The sequence below is a fragment of the Rhipicephalus microplus genome, unplaced genomic scaffold (assembly GCF_043290135.1).
Source record: "Rhipicephalus microplus isolate Deutch F79 unplaced genomic scaffold, USDA_Rmic scaffold_38, whole genome shotgun sequence".
NCBI classification, from domain to species: domain Eukaryota; kingdom Metazoa; phylum Arthropoda; class Arachnida; order Ixodida; family Ixodidae; genus Rhipicephalus; species Rhipicephalus microplus.
Window position 1 is genome coordinate 3,258,389 of NW_027464611.1, and position 16,392 is coordinate 3,274,780.

Sequence of the window (16,392 nt, forward strand, 5' to 3'; positions counted from 1 at the left end):
TTCTGATGGTGGTGAGAGTATAGCAGGACTGTCTCCGTGGCGCAATTGGCTATCGCGATGGGCTAATAACCAAAAGCTTGGAGTTTCGAGCCCACCGGGTGGTGGTGCGGCGCTTTTTTTTCTTTGGGCTGATAGCTTTGAAGATATGTTCTGATGGTGGTAAGAGGGGAGCAGTGCTGTCTCCGTGGCGCAATTGGCTAGCGCGTTCGGCCGTTAACCGAAAGGTTTGAGATTCGAGCCCACCCGGTGGTGGTGCGGCGCCTTTTTTTTTATGGGCTGATAGCTTTGAAGACATGTTCTGATGGTGGAGAGAGTGGAACAGGACAGTCTCCGTGGCGCCATTAGCTAGCGCGATCGGCTGGTAATCGAAAGGTTGGAGTTTCGTGCCCACCCGGTGGTGGTGTGTTGCTTTTTTTTTGCGCTGATAGCTTTGAAGTTATGTTCTGATGGTGATGAGAATAGAGCAGGACTGTCTCCATGGCGCAATTGGCTATCGCGATGGGCTAATAACCAAAAGGTTGGAGTTTCGAGCCCACCCGGTGGTGGTGCGGCGCTTTTTTTTCTTTGGGCTGATAGCTTTGAAGATATGTTCTGATGGTGGTGAGAGTGGAGCAGGACTGTATCCGTGGCGCAATCGGCTAGCGCGATCGGCTGTGAACCGAAAGGTTGGAGTTTCGAGCCCGCCCAGTGGTGGTGAGGCGCCTTTTTTTCTATGGGCTGATAGCTTTGAAGATACGTTCTGATGATGGCGACAGTGGAGCAGGACTGTCTCCGTGGCACAATTGGCTAACGCGGTCGGCTGTTAACCGAAAGGTTGGAGGTTCGAGCCCTCCCGGGAGTGGTGTGTTGCTTTTTTTCTTTGGGCTGATAGCTTTGAAGATATGTTCTGATGGTGGTAAGAGTGGAGCAGGACTGTCTCCGTGGCGCAATCGGCTAGCGTGATCGGCTGTTAACCGAAAGGTAGGAGTTTCGAGCCCTCCTTGGAGTGGTGTGTTGCTTTTTTCTTTGCGCTGATAGCTTTGTTCTGATGGTGGTGGGAGTCGAGCACGACTGTCTCCGTGGCGCGATTGGCTAGCGCGATCTTCTGTTAACCGAAAGGTTGGAGGTTCGAGTTCACCCGGTGGTGGTGCGGCGCTTTTTTTCTATGGCCTGATAGCTTTGAAGATATATTCTAAAGGTGGTGAGAGTAGACCAGGACTGTCTCCGTGGCGCAATTGGCTAGCGCGATCGGCTGTTAACCGAAAGGTTGGAGTTTCGAGCCCTCCCGGGAGTGGTGTGTTGCTTTATTCTTTGTGCTGATAGCTTTGAAGATATGTTCTGATGGTGGTGAGAGTGGAGCACGACTGTCTCCGTGGCACGATCGGCTAGCGCGAGCGTCTGTTAGCCGAAAGGTTGAGGTTCGAGCCCCCCCGGTGGTGGTGCGGCGCTTTATTTAGGCTGATAGCTTTGAAGATATGTTCTGATGGTGGTGAGAGTGGAGCACGACTGTCTCCGTGGCGCAATTGGCTAGCGCGATCGGCTGCTAACTGAAAGGTTTGAGGTTCGAGCACTCCCGGGAGTGGTGTGTTGCTTCTTTTTCTTTGGGCTGATGGTTTTGAAGATATGTTCTGATGGTGGTGAGAGTGGAGCAGGACTGTCTCCGGGGCGCAATTGGCTATCGCCATCGGCTGTTAACCGAAAGGTTGGAGGTTCGAGCCCACCCGGTGGTGGTGCGGCGCTTTTTTATCTTTCGGCTGATAGCTTTGAAGATATGTTCTGATGGTGGTGAGAGTAGAGCAGGACTGTCTCGATGGCGCAATTGGCTAGCGCGATCGGCTGTTAACCGAAAGGTTGGAGATTCGAGCCCACCCGGTGGTGGTGCGGCGCCTTTTTTTCTATGGGCTGATAGCTTTGAAGACATGTTCTGATGGTGGAGAGAGTGGAGGAGGACTGTCTCCGTGGCGCAATTGGCTAGCGCGATCGGCTGTTAACCGAAAGGTTGGAGTTTCGAGCCCACCCCGTGGTGGTGCGGCGGTTTTTTTTTTCTTTGGGCTGATAGCTTTGGAGATATGTTCTGATGGTGGTAAGAGTGGAGCAGGACTGTCTCCGTGGCGCAATCGGCTAGCACGATCGGCTGTTAACCAAAAGGTTGGAGTTTCGAGCCCACCCGGTGGTGGTGCGGTGCTTTTTTTCCTTTGCGCTGATAGCTTTGAAGATATGTTCTGATGGTGGTGAGAGTATAGCAGGACTGTCTCCGTGGCGCAATTGGCTATCGCGATGGGCTAATAACCAAAAGCTTGGAGTTTCGAGCCCACCGGGTGGTGGTGCGGCGCTTTTTTTTCTTTGGGCTGATAGCTTTGAAGATATGTTCTGATGGTGGTAAGAGGGGAGCAGTGCTGTCTCCGTGGCGCAATTGGCTAGCGCGTTCGGCCGTTAACCGAAAGGTTTGAGATTCGAGCCCACCCGGTGGTGGTGCGGCGCCTTTTTTTCTATGGGCTGATAGCTTTGAAGACATGTTCTGATGGTGGAGAGAGTGGAACAGGACAGTCTCCGTGGCGCCATTAGCTAGCGCGATCGGCTGGTAATCGAAAGGTTGGAGTTTCGTGCCCACCCGGTGGTGGTGTGTTGCTTTTTTTTTTGCGCTGATAGCTTTGAAGTTATGTTCTGATGGTGATGAGAATAGAGCAGGACTGTCTCCATGGCGCAATTGGCTATCGCGATGGGCTAATAACCAAAAGGTTGGAGTTTCGAGCCCACCCGGTGGTGGTGCGGCGCTTTTTTTTCTTTGGGCTGATAGCTTTGAAGATATGTTCTGATGGTGGTGAGAGTGGAGCAGGACTGTATCCGTGGCGCAATCGGCTAGCGCGATCGGCTGTGAACCGAAAGGTTGGAGTTTCGAGCCCGCCCAGTGGTGGTGAGGCGCCTTTTTTTCTATGGGCTGATAGCTTTGAAGATACGTTCTGATGATGGCGACAGTGGAGCAGGACTGTCTCCGTGGCACAATTGGCTAACGCGGTCGGCTGTTAACCGAAAGGTTGGAGGTTCGAGCCCTCCCGGGAGTGGTGTGTTGCTTTTTTTCTTTGGGCTGATACCTTTGAAGATACGTTCTGATGGTGGTGAGAGTGGAACAGGACTGTCTCCGTGGCGCAATTGGCTAGCGCGTTCGGCCGTTAACCGAAAGGTTGGTGATTCGAGCCCACCCGGTGGTGGTGCGGCGCCTTTTTTTCTATGGGCTGATAGCTTTGAAGACATGTTCTGATGGTGGAGAGAGTGGAACAGGACTGTCTCCGTGGCGCAATTAGCTGGCGCGATCGGCTGTTAATCGAAAGGTTGGAGTTTCGAGCCCACCCGGTGTTGGTGTGTTGTTTTTTTCTTTGCGCTGATAGCTTTGAAGATATGTTTTGATGGTGATGAGAGTGGAGCAGGACTGTCTCCATGGCGCAATTGGCTATCGCGATGGGCTAATAACCAAAAGGTTGGAGTTTCGAGCCCACCCGGTGGTGATGTGGCGCTTTTTTTTCTTTGGGCTGATAGCTTTGAAGATATGTTCTGATGGTGGTGAGAGTGGAGCAGGACTGTCTCCGTAGCGCAATCGGCTAGCGCGATCGGCTGTTAACCAAAAGGTTGGAGTTTCGAGCGCACCCAGTGGTGGTGCGGTGCTTTTTTTCCTTTGCGCTGAAAGCTTTGAAGATATGTTCTGATGGTGGTGAGAGTATAGCAGGACTGTCTCCGTGGCACAATTGGCTAGCGCGGTCGGCTGTTAACCGAAAGGTTGGAGGTTCGAGCCCTCCCGAGAGTGGTGTGTTGCTTTTTTTTCTTTGGGCTGATACCTTTGAAGATACGTTCTGATGGTGGTGAGAAAGGAACAGGACTGTCTCCGTGGCGCAATTGGCTAGCGCGTTCGGCCGTTAACCGAAAGGTTGGAGATTCGAGCCCACCCGGTGGTGGTGCGGCGCCTTTTTTTCTATGGGCTGATTGCTTTGAAGACATGTTCTGATGGTGGAGAGAGTAGAACAGGACTGCCTCCGCGGCGCAATTAGCTAGCGCGATCGGCTGTTAATCGAAACGTTGGAGTTTCGAGCCCACCCGGTGGTGGTGCGGCGCTTTTTTTTCTTTGGGCTGATAGCTTTGAAGATACGTGTTGATGGTGGTGACAGTGACGCAGGACTGTCTCCGTGGCGCGATTGGCTAGCGCGATCTTCTGTTAACCGAAAGGTTGGAGGTTCGAGTTCACCCGGTGGTGGTGCGGCGCTTTTTTTCTATGGCCTGATAGCTTTGAAGATATGTTCTAAAGGTGGTGAGAGTAGACCAGGACTGTCTCCGTGGCGCAATTGGCTAGCGCGATCGGCTGTTAACCGAAAGGTTGGAGTTTCGAGCCCTCCCGGGAGTGGTGTGTTGCTTTATTCTTTGTGCTGATAGCTTTGAAGATATGTTCTGATGGTGTTGAGAGTGGAGCACGACTGTCTCCGTGACACGATCGGCTAGCGCGAGCGTCTGTTAGCCGAAAGGTTGAGGTTCGAGCCCCCCCGGTGGTGGTGCGGCGCTTTATTTAGGCTGATAGCTTTGAAGATATGTTCTGATGGTGGTGAGAGTGGAGCACGACTGTCTCCGTGGCGCAATTGGCTAGCGCGATCGGCTGCTAACTGAAAGGTTTGAGGTTCGAGCACTCCCGGGAGTGGTGTGTTGCTTCTTTTTCTTTGGGCTGATGGTTTTGAAGATATGTTCTGATGGTGGTGAGAGTGGAGCAGGACTGTCTCCGGGGCGCAATTGGCTATCGCCATCGGCTGTTAACCGAAAGGTTGGAGGTTCGAGCCCACCCGGTGGTGGTGCGGCGCTTTTTTATCTTTCGGCTGATAGCTTTGAAGATATGTTCTGATGGTGGTGAGAGTAGAGCAGGACTGTCTCGATGGCGCAATTGGCTAGCGCGATCGGCTGTTAACCGAAAGGTTGGAGATTCGAGCCCACCCGGTGGTGGTGCGGCGCCTTTTTTTCTATGGGCTGATAGCTTTGAAGACATGTTCTGATGGTGGAGAGAGTGGAGGAGGACTGTCTCCGTTGCGCAATTGGCTAGCGCGATCGGCTGTTAACCGAAAGGTTGGAGTTTCGAGCCCACCCCGTGGTGGTGCGGCGGTTTTTTTTTTCTTTGGGCTGATAGCTTTGGAGATATGTTCTGATGGTGGTAAGAGTGGAGCAGGACTGTCTCCGTGGCGCAATCGGCTAGCACTATCGGCTGTTAACCGAAAGGTTGGAGTTTCGAGCCCACCCGGTGGTGGTGCGGTGCTTTTTTTCCTTTGCGCTGATAGCTTTGAAGATATGTTCTGATGGTGGTGAGAGTATAGCAGGACTGTCTCCGTGGCGCAATTGGCTATCGCGATGGGCTAATAACCAAAAGGTTGGAGTTTCGAGCCCACCGGGTGGTGGTGCGGCGCTTTTTTTTCTTTGGGCTGATAGCTTTGAAGATATGTTCTGATGGTGGTAAGAGGGGAGCAGGACTGTCTCCGTGGCGCAATCGGCTAGCGCGATCGGCTGTTAACCGAAAGGTTGGAGTTTCGAGCCCACCCGGTGGTGGTGCGGTGCTTTTTTTCCTTTGCGCTGATAGCTTTGAAGATATGTTCTGATTGTGGTGAGAGTATAGCAGGACTGTCTCCGTGGCACAATTGGCTAGCGTGGTCGGCTGTTAACCGAAAGGTTGGAGGTTCGAGCCCTCCCGGGAGTGGTGTGTTGCTTTTTTTTCTTTGGGCTGATACCTTTGAAGATACGTTCTGATGGTGGTGAGAGTGGAACAGGACTGTCTCCGTGGCGCAATTGGCTAGCGCGTTCGGCCGTTAACCTAAACGTTGGAGATTCGAGCCCACCCGGTGGTGGTGAGGCGCCTTTTTTCTATGGGCTGATAGCTTTGAAGACTTGTTCTGATGGTGGAGAGAGTGGAACAGGACTGTCTCCGTGGCGCAATTAGCTAGCGCGATCGGCTGTTAATCGAAAGGTTGGAGTTTCGAGCCCACCCGGTGGTGGTGTGTTGCTTTTTTCTTTGCGCTGATAGCTTTGAAGATATGTTCTGATGGTGGTGAGTGTGGAGCAGGACTGTCTCCGGGGCGCAATTGGCTAGTGCGATCGGCTGTTAACCGAAATGTTGGAGGTTCGAGCCCACCCGGTGGTGGTTCGGCGCTTTTTTTTCTTTAGGCTGATAGCTTTGAAGACATGTTCTGATGGTGGAGAGAGTGGAGGAGGACTGCCTCCGTGGCGCAATTGGCTAGCGCGATCAGCTGTTAACCGAAAGGTTGGAGGTTCAAGCCCACTCGGTGGTGGTGCGGCGCTTTTTTCCTTTGGGCGGATAGCTCTGAAGAAATGTTCTGATGGTGGTGAGAGTGGAACAAGACTGTCTCCGTGGCGCAATTGCCTAGCGCGTTCGGCCGTTAACCGAAACGTGGGAGATTCAAGCCCACCCGGTGGTGGTGCGGCGCCTTTTTTTCTATGGGCTGATAGCTTTGAAGACATGTTCTGATGGTGGAGAGAGTGGAACAGGACTGTCTCCGTGGCGCAATTAGCTAGCGCGATCGGCTTTAATCGAAAGGTTGGAGTTTCGAGCCCACCCGGTGGTGGTGTGTTGCTTCTTTCTTGCGCTGATAGCTTTGAAGATACGTTCTGATGGTGATGAGAGTAGAGCAGGACTGTCTCCATGGCGCAATTGGCTATCGCGATCTGCTAATAACCAAAAGGTTGGAGTTTCGAGCCCACCCGGTGGTAGTGCGGCGCTTTTTTTTCTTTGGGCTGATAGCTTTGAAGATATGTTCTGATGGTGGTGAGAGTGGAGCAGGACTGTATCCGTGACGCAATCGGCTAGCGCGATCGGCTGTTAACCGAAAGGTTGGAGTTTCGAGCGCACCCAGTGGTGGTGCGGTGCTTTTTTTCCTTTGCGCTGATAGCGTTGAAGATATGTTCTGATGGTGGTGAGAGTATAGCAGGACTGTCTCCGTGGCACAATTGGCCAGCGCGGTCGGCTGTTAACCGAAAGGTTGGAGGTTAGAGCCCTTCCGGGAGTGGTGTGTTGCTTTTTTTTCTTTGTGCTGATAGCTTTGAAGATATGTTCTGATGGTGATGAGAGTGGAGCAGGACTGTCTCCATGGCGCAATTGGCTATCGCGATGGGCTAATAACCAAAAGGTTGGAGTTTCGAGCCCACCCGGTGGTGGTGCGGCGCTTTTTTTTCTTTGGGCTGATAGCTTTGAAGATATGTTCTGATGGTAGTGAGAGTGGAGCAGGACTGTCTCCGTGGCGCAATCGGCTAGCGCGATCGGCTGTTAACCGAAAGGTTGAATTGAATTGAATTGAATCTTTATTTTCATGTCTGGTACAACATGAAGGATGGCGGGAGTAAAAGCTGCACTAAAACAGCTTGACTAGCTCCCGCTACCTAAAAATAAATGGGTCACAAGCAGTGGCATACAAATGAGAACAAAAGCATAATGTACAGAAATTCCCATGCTATTGGGAATAAAATAATTACATAATCTGAACGTAAACAGGATACAACAGTGCCTACGAATAGAAGAACAAGACATCAGTAGCTTGAAGAGGCTGTGTATACATGTGTTGAAAAATACATAAGAGGTCAAACGGATACAAAAGGGTAGATTTTATCATAATACAATTTATAAGAACAGAGATGCAATATTTTTGTGGTCATGGTTTCTATATTTACGTCATTGCTGCTTAAATAATTCAACATTCTGGGAATAACACTGCGTACCATTTGGTCACCATACTTTGTGCGTGATCGTGGTATTAACCAGAGGTTATGCTTACGGGTATCATATTTATTTTCCGAAGGTTGAAGGTTGGCTAAGTCAGATAGTACAGTTTTTTGCTTCAGCTCTTTTTTTATAGTCCTACAAACGTTGTAACTGTAAAGATTTTGAAAACTGATTAGTTTGTATTTTTGTTGCATGTACATAACTGATTGATATGGTTCTTTCTTAGCAATAATTTTCAGAAATCTAGTTTGAAGTCTAGTAAGCTTCTCAATATTTGTTTGTGTTGTGTCACCCCATACTATAAAGCAATAGTTTACATAGGACATAAAAAAGGAATGATAAATAATAAGTATTGTTTTTAATGGAAGTAGATAATTGTTGCGATAAATTATACCAAGTACACGTGCCGTTTTTGTTGCAACCTGCTCTACTTGTGCATCCCATAGCATGTTGTTTGAAAATACGATACCTAATGTTTTGACATTGTCAACTATTTCAATCAGACTGTTATTAAGATAGAGCGGAGAACTTACTTGTACCTGCTTGCCTTTTGCTCGAAATATAACCGCTTTGGTTTTTTCCGCATTTATTAATAGTCCATTGGAACATGCCCACTTATATATCTTCTCTAATATATTATTTCCTTTTTCAATCAACTGGTCAGTATCGTTATGTGCAAAAAATACGCTTGTATCGTCCGCATAAATAACGAATTTTGCTGAAGGGTCTATGTTTACAATATCATTTATATACAAATTAAACAGGAATGGACCTAAAATACTGCCCTGAGGCACTCCAAGAGAATTTGGTTTAGTCACCGAAGAAAAATTGTTTATGCACACGTATTGTTTCCTTTCGCTTAGATATGAGTCGAGCAAGTCTAAAGCAACACCTCGTACACCGTATAACTCCAGCTTACGTAAAAGTAATAGTCTATTCAGAGAGTCGAAGGCCTTACTGAAATCGATAAAGACACCGAGTACTAGTTGTTTACATTCTATGCTATTTAGAATGAACTCTTTCTGATCAAGGAGGGCAAGCTCAGTCGATCTATGTTTCCTGAAACCATATTGTGCGTCACATAACATATTATGTTTGTTAATGAATTCTGCCAGCTGGGAGTGAAGAATTTTTTCTATTATTTTAGAGAATACTGGCAAAATTGAGATGGGTCTATATATTGCTAAATTATTCTTATCTCCCTTTTTGTACAAGATGCACACTTTAGCAGTTTGAAGTATTGTAGGAAAAATTCCTTTTCCCAAACAAAGGTTAATGATTTCAGAAAATGGTTGGGCAATTATTTCGGCGGTGTGTTTAATTGGTTTGATTTGAAAATCAAAACAATCACAGCAGTTACTATTTCTAAGCCGCATGATTGTTTTATATACCTCGCTTTCACATGTAGGTCTTACAAACATAGTACTTGAGCATTTATTGGAAACGTATGATGTCGCATCAAGAGATGTTTCTGGAAAAGCTAAGTTTACTAGATAATCGTTAAATGTATTGGATAAGTTACTACCATTACTAACACAACCATTAATTGTAATTTCCGTAATTACGCTATTTGAGGTGGGTGTTCCTAACACTTTATTGATGTTTTTCCAAGTGGAAGCAGAATTTCCAGCTGATTGCATAAAAATGTTATGAAAGTAGTTTTGTCTAGCCTTTTGGATGTCCTTATTTAGACGATTACGAAATCTTTTGAAGGTACTAAGTAGCTGTGGGTCACGAGAGACGAGAAATGCATTATACATTACATTCTTTTAATTGATTTGATGCAACAGGTCCCGTGTGATCCATGGCTTCCTAATTTTTTTAGATGGGCGGTGGGTAATTCGAGGGAAGTTATGGTCATATACCTCCTTGAATTTTTCTATGAATGTATTGACAGCAATGTTCGGGTTGTCATTTGCGAGAACATCGTTCCAGGATGTATTAATTAGTTCCTGACGAAAATTTTCAAGATTTTTGGATGTTATAGAACGCACTGGTATGGAAAGTCGTTTCTTTTTTATTCGTTGCCTAATAGCTAAAAATATGGGAAGGTGATCGCTAATGTCGCATGAAATGGTCCCAGCTTTAGTATCCTCAGAACTAATGCTCGTGAGAAAGACATCAATTAAGGTTGGTGTTTCGAGCCCACCCGCTGGTGGTGCGGTGCTTTTTTTTTCTTTGCGCTGATAGCTTTGAAGATATGTTCTGATGGTGGTGAGAGTATAGCAGGACTGTCTCCGTGGCACAATTGGCTAGCGCGGTCGGCTGTTAACCGAAAGGTTGGAGGTTCGAGCCCTCCCGGTAGTGGTGTGTTGCTTTTTTTTCTTTGGGCTGATTCCTTCGAAGATACGTTCTGATGGTGGTGAGAGTGGAACAGGACTGTCTCCGTGGCACAATTGGCTAGCGCGTTCGGCCGTTAACCGAAAGGTTGGTGATTCGAGCCCACCCGGTGGTGGTGTGGCGCCTTTTTTTCTATGGGCTGATAGCTTTGCAGACATGTTCTGATGGTGGAGAGAGTGGAACAGGACTGTCTCCGTGGCGCAATTTGCTAGCGCGGTCGGCTGTTAACCGAAAGGTCTGAGGTTCGAGCCCTCCCGGGAGTGGTGTGTTGCTTTTTTTTCTTTGGGCTGATACCTTTGAAGATACGTTCTGATGGTGGTGAGAGTGGAGCAGGACTGTCTCCATGGCGCAATTGGCTATCGCGATGGGCTAATAACCAAAAGGTTGGAGTTTCGAGCCCACCCGGTGGCGGTGCGGCGCTTTTATTTCTTTGGGCTGATAGCTTTGAAGATATATTCTGATGGTAGTGAGAGTGGAGCAGGACTGTCTCCGTGGCGCAATCGGCTAGCGCGATCGGCTGTTAACCGAAAGGATGGAGTTTCGAGCCCACCCGGTGGTGGTGCGGTGCTTTTTTTCCTTTGCGCTGATAGCTTTGAAGATATGTTCTGATGGTGGTGAGAGTATAGCAGGACTGTCTCCGTGGCACAATTGGCTAGCGCGGTCGGCTGTTAACCGAAAGGTTTGAAGTTCGAGCCCTCCCGGGAGTGGTGTGTTGCTTTTTTTTCTTTGGGCTGATACCTTTGAAGATACGTTCTGATGGTGGTGAGAGTGGAGCAGGACTGTCTCCATGGCGCAATTGGCTATCGCGATTGGCTAATAACCAAAAGGTTGGAGTTTCGAGCCCACCCGGTGGTGGTGTGGCGCTTTTATTTCTTTGGGCTGATAGCTTTGAAGATATGTTCTGATGGTAGTGAGAGTGGAGCAGGACTGTCTCCGTGGCGCAATCGGCTAGCGCGATCGGCTGTTAACCGAAAGGATGGAGTTTCGAGCCCACCCGGTGGTGGTGCGGTGCTTTTTTTCCTTTGCGCTGATAGCTTTGAAGATATGTTCTGATTGTGGTGAGAGTATAGCAGGACTGTCTCCGTGGCACAATTGGCTAGCACGGTCGGCTGTTAACCGAAAGGTTGGAGGTTCGAGCCCTCCCGGGAGTGGTGTGTTGCTTTTTTTGGGCTGATACCTTTGAAGATACGTTCTAATGGTGGTGAGAGTGGAACAGGACTGTCTCCGTGGCGCAATTGGCTAGCGCGTTCGGCCGTTAACCGAAAGGTTGGTGATTCGAGCCCACCCGGTGGTGGTGCGGCGCCTTTTTTTTTATGGGCTGATAGCTTCGAAGACATGTCCTGATGGTGGAGAGAGTGGAACAGGACTGTCTCCGTGGCGCAATTAGCTAGCGCGATCGGCTGTTAATCGAATGGTTTGAGTTTCGAGCCCACCAGGTGGTGGTGTGTTGCTTTTTTCTTTGCGCTGATAGCTTTGAAGATATGTTCTGATGGTGACGAGAGTGGAGCAGGACTGTCTCCATGGCGCAATTGGCTATCGCGATGGGCTAATAACCAAAAGGTTGGAGTTTCGAGCCCACCCGGTGGTGGTGTGGCGCTTTTTTTTCTTTGGGCTGATAGCTTTGAAGATATGTTCTGATGGTGGAGAGAGTGGAGCAGGACTGTCTCCGTGGCGCAATCGGCTTGCGCGATCGGCTGTTAACCAAAAGGTTGGAGTTTCGAGCCCACCCGGTGGTGGTGCGGTGCTTTTTTCCTTTCCGCTGATAGCTTTGAAGATATGTTCTGATGGTGGTGAGAGTATAGCAGGACTATCTCCGTGGCACAATTGAATAGCGCGGTCGGCTGTTAACCGAAAGGTTGGAGGTTCGAGCCCTCCCGGGAGTGGTGTGTTGCTTTTTTTTCTTTGTGCTGATACCTTTGAAGATACGTTCTGATGATGGTGAGAGTGGAACAGGACTGTCTCCGTGGCGCAATTGGCTAGCGCGTTCGGCCCTTAATCGAAAGGTTGGAGATTCGAGCCCACCCGGTGGTGTTGCGGCGCCTCTTTTTCTATGGGCTGATAGCTTTGAAGACATGTTCTGATGGTGGAGAGAGTGGAGGAGGACTGTCTCCGTGGCGCAATTGGCTAGCGCGATCGGCTGTTAACCAAAAGGTTGGAGTTTCGAGCCCACCACGTGGTGTTGCGGCGCTTTTTTTTGGGCTGATAGCTTTGGAGATATGTTCTGATGGTGGTGACAGGGGAGCAGGACTGTCTCCGTGGCGCAATCGGCTAGCGCGATCGGCTGTTAACCGAATGGTTGGTGTTTCGAGCCCACCCGGTGGTGGTGCGGTGCTTTTTTTTCTTTGCGCTGATAGCTTTGAAGATATGTTCTGATGGTGGTGAGAGTATAGCAGGACTGTCTCCGTGGCACAATTGGCTAGCGCGGTCGGCTGTTAACCGAAAGGTTGGAGGTTCGAGCCCTCCCGGGAGTGGTGTGTTGCTTTTTTTTCTTTGGGCTGATACCTTTGAAGATACGTTCTGATGGTGGTGAGAGTGGAACAGGACTGTCTCCGTGGCGCAATTGGCTAGCGCGTTCGGCCGTTAACCGAAAGGTTGGTGATTCGAGCCCACCCGGTGGAAGTGCGGCGCCTTTTTTTCTATGGGCTGATAGCTTTGAAGACATGTTCTGATGGTGGAGAGAGTGGAACAGGACTGTCTCCGTGGCGCAATTGGCTAGCGCCATCGGCTGTTAACCGAAAGGTTGGAGGTTCGAGCCCACCCGGTGGTGGTGCGGCGCTTTTTTTTCTTTGGGCTGATAGCTTTGAAGATATGTTCTGATGGTGATGAGAGTAGAGCAGGACTGTCTCGATGGCGCAATTGGCTAGCGCGATCGGCTGTTAACCGAAAGGTTGGAGATTCGAGCCCACCCGGTGGTGGTGCGGCGCCTTTTTTTCCATGGGCTGATAGCTTTGAAGACATGTTGTGATGGTGGAGAGAGTGGAGGAGGACTGTCTCCGTGGCGCAATTGGCTAGCGCGATCGGCTGTTAACCGAAAGGTTGGAGGTTCGAGCCCTCCCGGGAGTGGTGTGTTGCTTTTTTTTCTTTGTGCTGATACCTTTGAAGATACGTTCTGATGGTGGTGAGAGTGGAACAGGACTGTCTCCGTGGCGCAATTGGCTAGCGCGTTCGGCCCTTAATCGAAAGATTGGAGATTCGAGCCCACCCGGTGGTGTTGCGGCGCCTTTTTTTCTATGGGTTGATAGCTTTGAAGACATGTTCTGATGGTGGAGAGAGTGGACGAGGACTGTCTCCGTGGCGCAATTGGCTAGCGCGATCGGCTGTTAACCAAAAGGTTGGAGTTTCGCGCCCACCCCGTGGTGTTGCGGCGCTTTTTTTTGGGCTGATAGCTTTGGAGATATGTTCTGATGGTGGTGACAGTGGAGCAGGACTGTCTCCGTGGCGCAATTGACTAGCGCGATCGGCTGTTAATCGAAAGGTTGGAGTTTCAAGCCCTCCCGGGAGTGGTGTGTGGATTTTTCTTTGCGCTGATAGCTTTGAAGATATGTTCTGATGGTGATGAGAGTGGAGCAGGACTGTCTTCATGGCGCAATTGGCTATCGCGATGGGCTAATAACCAAAAGGTTGGAGATTCGAGCCCACCCGGTGGTGGTTCGGTGCTTTTTTTTCTATGGGCTGATAGCTTTGAAGACATGTTCTGATGGTGGAGAGAGTGGAACAGGACTGTCTCCGTGGCGCAATTGGCTAGCGCCATCGGCTGTTAACCGAAAGGTTGGAGGTTCGAGCCCACCCAGTGGTGGTGCGGCGCCTTTTTTTCCATGGGCTGATAGCTTTGAAGACATGTTGTGATGGTGGAGAGAGTGGAGGAGGACTGTCTCCGTGGCGCAATTGGCTAGCGCGATCGGCTGTTAACCGAAAGGTTGGAGTTTCGAGCCCACCCCGTGGTGGTGCGGCGCTTTTTTTTCTTTGGGCTGATAGCTTTGGAGATATGTTTCGATGGTGGTAAGAGTGGAGCAGGACTGTCTCCGTGGCGCAATCGGCTAGCACGATCGGCTGTTAACCGAAAGGTATGTGTTTCGAGCCCACCCGGTGGTGGTGCGGTGCTTTTTTTCCTTTGCGCTGATAGCTTTAAAGATATATTCTGATGGTGGTGAGAGTATAGCAGGACTGTCTCCGTGGCGCAATTGGCTATCGCGATGGGCTAATAACCAAAAGGTTGGAGTTTCGAGCCCACCCGGTGGTGGTGTGGCGCTTTTTTTTTCTTTGGGCTGATAGCTTTGAAGATATGTTCTGATGGTGGAGAGAGTGGAGCAGGACTGTCTCCGTGGCGCAATCGGCTTGCGCGATCGGCTGCTAACCAAAAGGTTGGAGTTTCGAGCCCACCCGGTGGTGGTGCGGTGCTTTTTTTCCTTTCCGCTGATAGCTTTGAAGATATGTTCTGGTGGTGGTGAGAGTATAGCAGGACTATCTCCGTGGCACAGTTGGCTAGCGCGGTCGGCTGTTAACCGAAAGGTTGGAGGTTCGAGCCCTCCCGGGAGTGGTGTGTTGCTTTTTTTCTTTGGGCTGATACCTTTGAAGATACGTTCTGAAGGTGGTGAGAGTGGAACAGGACTGTCTCCGTGGCGCAATTGGCTAGCGCGTTCGGCCGTTAACCGAAAGGTTGGTGATTCGAGCCCACCCGGTGGTGGTGCGGCGCCTTTTTTTCTATGGGCTGATGCTTTGAAGACATGTTCTGATGGTGGAGAGAGTGGAACAGGACTGTCTCCGTGGCGCAATTAGCTGGCGCGATCGGCTGTTAATCGAAAGGTTGGAGTTTCGAGCCCACCCGGTGTTGGTGTGTTGTTTTTTTCTTTGGGCTGATAGCTTTGAAGATACGTGTTGATGGTGGTGACAGTGACGCAGGACTGTCTCCAAGGCGCGATTGGCTAGAGCGATCGGCTGCTAACCGAAAGGTTGGAGGTTCGAGCCCACCCGGTGGTGGTGCGGCGCTTTTTTTTCTATGGGCTGATAGCTTTGAAGATATGTTCTGATGGTGGTGAGAGTGGAGCAGAACTGTCTCAATGGCGCAATTGGCTAGCACGATCGGCTGTTAACCGAAAGGTAGGAGTTTCGAGCCCTCCTTGGAGTGGTGTGTTGCTTTTTTCTTTGCGCTGATAGCTTTGAAGATATGTTCTGATGGTGGTGAGAGTGGAGCACGACTGTCTCCATGGCGCGATTGGCTAGCGCGATCTTCTGTTAACCGAAAGGTTGGAGGTTCGAGTTCACCCGGTGGTGGTGCGGCGCTTTTTTTCTATGGCCTGATAGCTTTGAAGATATGTTCTAAAGGTGGTGAGAGTAGACCAGGACTGTCTCCGTGGCGCAATTGGCTAGCGCGATCGGCTGTTAACCGAAAGGTTGGAGTTTCGAGCCCTCCCGGGAGTGGTGTGTTGCTTTATTCTTTGTGCTGATAGCTTTGAAGATATGTTCTGATGGTGGTGAGAGTGGAGCACGACTGTCTCCGTGGCACGATCGGCTAGCGCGAGCGTCTGTTAGCCGAAAGGTTGAGGTTCGAGCCCCCCCGGTGGTGGTGCGGCGCTTTATTTAGGCTGATAGCTTTGAAGATATGTTCTGATGGTGGTGAGAGTGGAGCACGACTGTCTCCGTGGCGCAATTGGCTAGCGCGATCGGCTGCTAACTGAAAGGTTTGAGGTTCGAGCACTCCCGGGAGTGGTGTGTTGCTTCTTTTTCTTTGGGCTGATGGTTTTGAAGATATGTTCTGATGGTGGTGAGAGTGGAGCAGGACTGTCTCCGGGGCGCAATTGGCTATCGCCATCGGCTGTTAACCGAAAGGTTGGAGGTTCGAGCCCACCCGGTGGTGGTGCGGCGCTTTTTTATCTTTCGGCTGATAGCTTTGAAGATATGTTCTGATGGTGGTGAGTGTAGAGCAGGACTGTCTAGATGGCGCAATTGGCTAGCGCGATCGGCTGTTAACCGAAAGGTTGGAGATTCGAGCCCACCCGGTGGTGGTGCGGCGCCTTTTTTTCTATGGGCTGATAGCTTTGAAGACATGTTCTGATGGTGGAGAGAGTGGAGGAGGACTGTCTCCGTGGTGCAGTTGGCTAGCGCGATCGGCTGTTAACCGAAAGGTTGGAGTTTCGAGCCCACCCCGTGGTGGTGCGGCGGTTTTTTTTTCTTTGGGCTGATAGCTTTGGAGATATGTTCTGATGGTGGTAAGAGTGGAGCAGGACTGTCTCCGTGGCGCAATCGGCTAGCACGATCGGCTGTTAACCGAAAGGTTGGAGTTTCGAGCCCACCCGGTGGTGGTGCGGAGCTTTTTTTCCTTTGCG